Source organism: Salvelinus sp. IW2-2015, linkage group LG11 (assembly GCF_002910315.2).
Source record: "Salvelinus sp. IW2-2015 linkage group LG11, ASM291031v2, whole genome shotgun sequence".
NCBI classification, from domain to species: Eukaryota; Metazoa; Chordata; class Actinopteri; order Salmoniformes; family Salmonidae; genus Salvelinus; species Salvelinus sp. IW2-2015.
Window position 1 is genome coordinate 6,431,542 of NC_036851.1, and position 7,292 is coordinate 6,438,833.

Sequence of the window (7,292 nt, forward strand, 5' to 3'; positions counted from 1 at the left end):
GGGTGCTGTATAACCACCTGGCCTGGAGCACGCAGTTCCTTCCCCACTGGCTCCCTTGAGGCCCCCTTGGCACATCCCCGTTCTGTTGGTTATTTTAAGACCCTTTAGCAAAACAGACAGATCCTCCGTTTTGCAAGTATGGGCTCCTAGTCTCAGGCTCCGGCAGTGTTAGGGGACCCACTCTCCCTTCCTCCCACACTGGTGCTGTGGGACCTTCCGCTACCCGGGGAGCTGTCCCTCTCTGAACAGCTCCACCATAGCCGTCCCTTTCTGAACAGCTCCACCATAGCCACTTTGGTCTGGATACAGCCTTACCCGGGCAGCCCCCACCTGAGCTGCCATGGGTCCGTCAGCCTGCGTTTCTGCACTCTTACTATGCCTCTGGATTATAGTCACCCCACCTTAACACCCGGGGTAATGTCCAGATAGTAGTCTTTGTACATTTTATCCCACTTGGCGTCATACCCCGTTTGCCTTGAGGCTGTCCTTGGTGAGTATCAGTAGCACCTCCGGGGTAGTGCCGTCTTTCTCCGTCTCCTCCTGCTGCATCCCACACCAAGGCCTGCCCACTGTCACTCAAGGAGATTCTGCAGTCTGCATGGTCAGATGCATAAAGATGTTGGTGACAACAATGATGCTTCCTACAAGCGTTCTATAATTACACTATTAGTTTGCGTATCTTCCATTCTGCTAGTTTGTCTATTAGCAAGTTCTAGCTAAAATAAATTGTGTTCGCTGGCTAGCTAGCTAATACAGCCGGGTTTTGTTTGAATTTGGATTGAACAGTATTAAACATTCAGAATGGAGAAATCACCATTTGAAATAACCCCTAGGGTCATGAACTACTCAAAGCATATTTTGAACTTTTATTATTCAAAAACATAAATAAAATAAAAAAATACCGTCAAAAATGTCATGATATTTTGGCCATGTCGCCCTGCCCTATTGACAATGGTTGTTTCTCCCATACTCGCTCAGTCACACCCCTCGTCACCAATTTTTCTTTTAGCCTTTCATTCACAATTGACCGTGTTCCCTTCTTGGACAAGAGCTTCGGCCTTGCTTCCATTACCGCTATGTTCTCACACGCAGGATACCAGTTTTCCCAGGCGTAAGTTTTAGATGAGCCTATCGACTTTAAACCCACCTTTCCAAGTTTTTCTTACACAGCCTGTTTTCTTTTGTTATTGTATTTTGGGCTAACCTTTTAGTTGTGCCCACCTAAGGCTCTTTTGTTCAAGCTCACACTGCCTCAAGTCTCTCCCTTGAGATTAGTGAGCTAGCCTAGGTTACCCGTTTTACGCCTATTACCTACAGGTGTTGTCGTTACAGCCCAGTCCTGATCCTAGGGAACCGCTTCACACTCGGCAGCCGACAGGTGGGGTGGGAGAAACGTTGTTTAAAAGCCACTCAGCGAGACATCTAACTCAGGGGTAGGGCGACCTGTAGTTCATCAGGCATTCCTAGGACTATAAGAGCAGGGGAATTTGAGTGGTGACTATACTTACTCCGCTCTGCAACTGTTATTATTATACTGAACAAAAATATTAAATGCAACATGCAACAATTTCAAAGATTTTACTTACTTACATTTCAGATAAGGAAATCAGTCAATTGTAATAAATTCATTAGGTCATAATCTTTGGATTTCACATGACTGGGAATACAGATATGCATCTGTTGGTCACAGATACCTTAAAAAAAAGGTAAGGGAGTGGATCAGAAAACCAGGTGTGACCACCATTTGTCTTATGCAACGCAACACATCTCCTTCGCATAGAGTTGATTAGGCTGTTGATTGTGGCCTGTGGAATGTTGTCCCACTCCTCTTCAATGGCTGTGCAAAGTTGTTGGATATTGGCAGGAACTGGAACGCGCTTTTGTACACGTCGATCCAGAGCATCCCAAACATTCTCAAATGGGTGACATGTCTGGTGAGTATGCAGGCCATGGAAGAACTGTGAAATCTTCCAGGAATTGTGTACACATCCTTGCGACATGGGGCCATGCATTATCATGCTGAAACATGCGGTGGTGTATGAATGGCATGACAATGGGCTCAGGATCTCATCACGGTATCTCTGTGCATTCAAATTGCCATCGATAGAATGCAATTATGTTTGTTGTCCGTAGCTTATGCCTGCCCATACCATAACCCCACTGCCACCATTGGGCACTCTGTTTACAACGTTGACATCAGCAAACCGCTCGCCATACACGTGGTCTGCAGTTGTGAGGCTGGTTTTATGTACTGCCAAATTGTCTAAAACTACATTGGAGGCGGCTTATGGTAGAGAAATTCCAACAATTTTGAGGATCTTTTATTTCAGCTCATGAAACATGGGACCAACACTTTACATGTTGCATTTATATTTTTGTTCAGAGTAAATATTAGTTTTACACCCATGGGTGTGCGCCACAAACCCTTCACCTGTGAACCTGGAGTTACTTACCGCAATGGGACCTATTGTCACACGAGATGAGAGGTATAGTTACCATCTCAGCTTTAGCCTACCATCCTAAAGCATTATAAAGACCCTAAGCATGTACCCACATGGTAGTTAAAAAGAGGAAAACCTCTGCTCTATTTTGGTCAGTGGCCCTAGCCGGAGAAATTCACTGCCTGTTTTTATTCAAGCGAAGCCCATTGCAAAGAGTCTATTATCTTATGGGCACCCAAGCTCCCCACCACGAGAAACCCAATCCTATTCCTCCTAAAATAAAAATATAACTCTGCCCCTGTGGGTATAAAGAAGGCTTACGTCTAACTGAAGTCTATAAGAATTCAGAAAAAGTAACAATCTCCAACCCCAGAAATAAAACCGCTCCAACAAGTAGAACTAAAAACAGTCCCATTCTTCGTTGCACTTGGTCGACCTCTAGAAGGATGTCAAAGGAGGGGGTTGGAGGAAGTTCATGTTCCATTTCCTGTTCTTCGACCTCCCGTTTGGGTTCTTCCCCATTCTCCATCTTTAGCTCTGTTGATGTTGCTGTCGGTTGCGAAGGTGCTGACGTTGCCAGTAAGAATACCGACTCTGTGGCGCCACTTAGCTCTTGCTTTCCTGTTTTTTCTTGCCTTATGACGAATCTTGGTTTTTCTGGCCTCATGTTCCCTCCGTGCTAGAATGAAGTGTAAGCTCAGCAGAATTGAGAGTTACATCCATCTCATGGGTTTTGACACCCCCTCCATTGATTTAACGCTCTCTCCTGGTAGATAACCTTTCCACTGTCCAGGTGAATGGTTCGGGTTCTGCCCCTACTTGGCTTTGCCCATGACTTCACCATCACCTTATGGATATATCCAAACCCTTTCCCTCAAGCTTCCTCTGGCACACTCCACCCCTTGTGAGCCCTTACGGAGCACCAATAAGGTGTGACCTGTACCTCAAGATTTTTGGACCTTTCCACATCTACCCTCCGGCACTGATTCGTGAAAACCTACTGCCATCGCACGGATCTCTTCTATTGCTCTAGACCTCTCGGTACATAGTGGCGCCTCCGGGGTCAACCATAGATAATGGCATTCCACGTGGACTATTCCGCATGTTCCACAGCAGGCCTATAGGAACAAACAACACTGTTAGTATTTCCCGTCTGTGTATCCACTTGTCTATTTTCAGTTAACTTAAGACAATGAGTGTACCCAACATTAGGAACACCTTGCTAATATTGAGTTGCACCCCCTTTTGCCCTCAGAATAGTTTACATTCTTTGGGGAATGGACTCTAATACACACACACATAATTACACATACATATACTTACACATATACACACACACATACAGTTGAAGTCGGAAGTTTACATACACTTTAGGTTGGAGTCATTAAAACTCATTTTTCAACCACCACAAATTTCTTGTTAACAAACTATAGTTTTGGCAAGTCGGTTAGGACATCTACTGTGTGCATGACACAAGTAATTTTTCCAACAATTGTTGGAATTTTTCCAACAATTGCAAATCAATCCCAGAACAACAGCAAAGGACCTTGTGAAGATGCTGAAATAAACAGTTACAAAAGTATCTATATCCACAGTAAAATGAGTCCTATATCGACATAACCTGAAAGGCCGCTCAGCAAGGAAGAAGCCACTGCTCCTTTTACCGGCACAAAAAAGCCAGACTACGGTTTGCAACTCCACATGGGGACAAAGACCGTACTTTTTGGAGAAATGTCCTCTGGTCTGATGAAACAAAAATAGAACTGTTTGGCCATAATGACCATCATTATGTTAGGAGGAAAAAAGGGGAGGCTTGCAAGCCAAAGAACACCATCCCAACTGTGAAGCACGGGGGTGGTAGCATCATGTTGTGGGGGTGCTTTGCTGCAGGAGGGACAGGTGCACTTCACAAAATAGATGGCATCATGAGGGAGGAAAATTATGGGGATATATTGAAGCAACATCTCAAGACATCAGTTAGGAAGTTAAAGCTTGGTCGCAAATGGGTCTTACAAATGGACAAGCATACTTCCAAAGTTGTGGCAAAATGGCTTAAGGACAACACAGTCAATGTATTGGAGTGGCCATCCAAGCCCTGACCTCAATCATATAGAAAATTTGGGGGCAGCACTAAAAAAGTGTGTGCGAGCAAGGAGGCCTACAAACCTGACTCAGTTACACCAGCTCTGTCAGGAGGAATGGGCCAAAATTCACCCAACAATTGTGGGAAGTTTGTGGAAGGCTACCTAAAACATTAGACCCAAGTTAAACAATTTAAAGGCAATGCTACCAAATACTAATTGTGTATGTAAACTTCTGACCCACTGGGAATGTGATGAAAGAAATAAAATCTGAAATAAATCATTCTCTACTATTATTCTGACATTTCACATTCTTAAAATAATGTGGTGATCCTAACTGACCTAAGACAGGGAATTGTTACTTGGATTAAATGTCAGGAATTGTGAAAAACTAAGTTTAAATGTATTTGGCCAAGGTGTATGTAAACTTCCGACTTCAACTGTGTATACACACACACACACACACACACACACACACACACACACACACACACACACACAGAGTATACCAAACATTAGGAACACCTTCCTAATATTGAGTTGCACATACACTACCATTCAAAAGTTTGGGGTCACTTAGAAATGTCCTTATTTTTTAAAGAAAAGCACATTTTTTGTCCATTAAAATAACATCAAATTGATCAGAAATACAATGTAGACATTGTTAATGTTGTAAATGACTATTGTAGCTGGAAACGGCAGTTTTCTTTTGATAGAATATCTACATAGGCGTACAGAGGCAGATTATCAGCAACAATCACTCTTGTGTTCCAATGGCACGTTGTGTTAGCTAATCCAACTTTATCATTTTAAAAGGCTAATTGATCATTCGAAAACCTTTTGCAATTATGTTAGCACAGCTGAAAACGGTTGTCCTGATTAAAGAAGCAATAAAACTTTCTTTAAACTAGTTGAGTATCTGAAGCATCAGCTTTTGTGGGTTCAATTACAGGCTCAAAATGTCCAGAAACAAAGAACTTTCTTCTGAGAAATGAAGGCTATTTCATGCGAGAAATTGCCAAGAAACTTTAGATCTCGTACAACGATGTGTACTACTCCCTTCACAGAACAGAGCAAACTGGCTCTAACCAGAATAGAAAGAAGAGTGAGAGGCCCCGGTGCACAACTGAGTAAGAGGACAAAGCTATAAAATAGTTCAGTTAGAACATTGGGATAAAAGTTCTCGTGACAGTTGCCAGCTACAATAGTAATGTACAACATTAACAATGTCTGCATTCTATTTCTGATCAATTTGATGTTATTTTAAATGGACACTTTATTTTTGCTTTTCTTTCGAGAACAAGGACATTTCTCAGTGACCCCAAACTTTTTAATGGTAGTGTATATATATATATGTGTATGTGTGTTTTAATAAAATCAACCATATGAACTGAGCTTGTCTGATTTCTTTAAGGGCACTGTTTGAGGAAATAATTGAGACAACTGACTCAAGAGGGAGACAGAGATCAAGATAACCAGAAGGAAAAAAAACTGTAACCAACCCGACCATCCTCCTCCCGCTCCTGCTGGCCTTCACAGATTCTGCCGTTGAGCTCCTGAAGTTGCCGGAAACAGGCTACACTAGGGGTCGGCAACTTGTTTCATATCGAGTGTCAGTTTATCTTACCACTTCTACCAATCTGCATGCCAGTTGAGGTTTTAATATGCATGGAACAGTTTCATTTATAATATCTTTGTATCTTAAAATCATTGTCATGTGGTAAATAAAAATTATACACATCTAAAATAACTTCTATTGCTAACTATATAAAAATAACATAGTTTAGAAAACATTAAGAATACCTGCACATTCCGTGACAGACTGACCAGGTGAATCCAAGTGAAAGCTTTGATCCCTTATGTCACTTCTTAAATCCGCTTCAATCAGTGTAGATGAAGGGGAGGAGACAGATTAAATAAGGATTTTCAAGCCTTGAGACAATTGAGATATGGATTGTGTATGTGTGCCATTCAGAGGGTGAATGGGCAAGACAAAATATTTAAGTGCCTCTGAACATGGTATGGTAGTAGGTTCCAGACGTACCAGTTTGTGTCAAGAACTGCAATGCTCCTGGGTTTTTCACACAACAGTTTCCTGTGTATATGAAGAATGGTCCACCCACTTGACAACTGTGGGAAGCATTGAAGTAAACATGGGCCAGCATCCTTGTGGAATGCATTCGACACCTTGTAGAGTCCATGCGCCAACGAATTGAGGCTGTTCTGAGGACAAAATGGGGGGGTGCAACTCAACAGTATAGGAAGGTGTTCCTAATAAAATGTTATTTGTCACATACATGTGTTTAGCAGATATTATTGCAGGTGTAGCGAAATGCTTGTGTAATGTTTGGTCTACTCAGTGCAAAGCCAACAAAAACATTGCAGCCTGCAGGCAGAAAATATCCCGATAAAAATAAATATCCTATAAATCATGTTGGCTACGCATGATCTGTCTGCAAGGAACTTGAAACATTGTATCAACTTGGTCCAGCCCTACTAGGCCCTCAGTTTTCCCATCAGTGATTTCCATCTCCAGACAGACACAGCTTTAGGCTATTTACGCAACAGATAAGAAGTAACCAGGTAGGCCTATTTTATTACGTTTCCACTGGGTCAGACCATGACATTTTTCTCCCCTTCCACGTGGAGTGGTTATCGAAAAGTAGAGAGCTGGCAAGATTTTTCTAATAGGCTACATTGAGGAACTATTGTCATTCTCTATGTAAACGGACTGTTTCTTCACCTCAAACAGCAAGTGAACAATTACTTT